Source organism: Procambarus clarkii, chromosome 38 (genome assembly GCF_040958095.1).
Source record: "Procambarus clarkii isolate CNS0578487 chromosome 38, FALCON_Pclarkii_2.0, whole genome shotgun sequence".
Lineage (NCBI taxonomy): Eukaryota > Metazoa > Arthropoda > Malacostraca > Decapoda > Cambaridae > Procambarus > Procambarus clarkii.
Genome location: NC_091187.1, coordinates 2,873,526 through 2,875,163, shown reverse-complemented (window position 1 = coordinate 2,875,163; position 1,638 = coordinate 2,873,526).

Below are 1,638 nucleotides of genomic sequence, written 5' to 3'. Positions count from 1 at the left end.
CCTCTCACTGTGACTGCACCTGACTGACTTGTGACTGCACCTGACTGACTTTATTGACTGCTCCTTTTCTCCTTCTCCTGTTGAGACTGCAATGGCTGTCGCCCAGTACGATGCTGCTGGCACACCTGTCTATATCAGAAACATAAGCCTTGCTCCTCTACTTCCTCCCCAGCAGGTAAGAAGGCATCAATCTCTTCCTCACCTTCCGACTCCGACTCTATCCCTGAATCCCCCTCCCATTTCGGTGGTTAAGTCCTCTGTCCCAAATATGGAAATTCCCTTGGCCCTCAATTCTCTCTTGGATGCTGCCCTTGATGAGGTGCACTCCCCTGTTTCTGCCCCTCTCCCTGATTGCCTTGACCGCACCTCTCCAATGCTGCTCTGGACCCAGTCAGTCCACCTCTGGTTCATCCTACCACTACCTTGACTCCATTGTTCTTGCTAGATTTACCTGTTCTTGCTAGATTTACTTGTTCTTGCTAGAGTTATCTATGACCCATAACCCCAATTTCACTGATCCTGATCCTGATCTTAGTATACTGTTTTAATTTGTCTTTGTCCCATGTTCTCTATTTCTATTCTCTCTATTTTTGACAATGTTTATTCTTCATTTGAATATTCGTGTATTTTATGCCAACTTATATGAATTCCAGCTTCGGATATCACAGTTTTCACTGCTTTGTGTCTGTCTCCAGGAGCCAGACACAACTGGTAAGCCATGAGCACTACCTTCTTCACCTTGTCGTAATCACTGGAGTCATCAAGGGACAACGTGGAGTAGGTAATTTGGGCCTTCCCAGTCAAGACGGACTGTATCATGATGGCCCAATTCTCCTCTGGCCAATCCAAAGAGGCAGCAACTTTCTCGAAGGCTGCGAAGAACTTCGAAACCTCCTTTTCGTTGAATTTAGGGACCATCTTTATATTCCTTACCGGATCAAAACTACTTGTTAACGTTGTTTTCCTCTGACCACCTAATCGCAATACTTCTAACTCGTGTAGTCTTTCCTTCTCCCTTTCTTGCCTTTCTTTTTCCTTTTCTTCTAATTCCAACCGTTTCATTTCCATTTCCTTTTCTTTCATTTCTCGTTCTTTCTCTATTTCCTTTTCTTTCATTGCCATTTCCTTCTCTTTAATTTCCTGTTCTATTTCTAATTTCTTCCACTCTATCTCACGATTTATTTCTAAGGCTCGCATTTTGACAGAAAACTTATATTCAGTTTATCCTTGTTCAGAAAGTCCTAAACATAGTCCAGATCCTCAATGGTCACTTTCTCCGCCATTGTCACTTAAGTGGTGCACGAACACTTAACACACTGCTTCACTTGAGCACCTAACACACCGAGCACTGTACTTCGCCAATACTGCACTTAATCGCACCGAGCATCGTACTCGCCAATACTGCACTTAATCACACAGAGCACCGCACTTGCCAATATTGCACTTAATCACACTACACTGAACAGGACGTATAACATCCTAATAATTACAAACAGGGGAATTATTCACAGGAGATTGCACTACGTCACCATCCCTGTCAAACATGCTTGACAAGGGGTCGGATCCCGCTGGGGATGCAAATTATGTTACGGCCCTACTGGGACGCAACCGGGTTCTTTTCTGATGGTATTAGTTTTT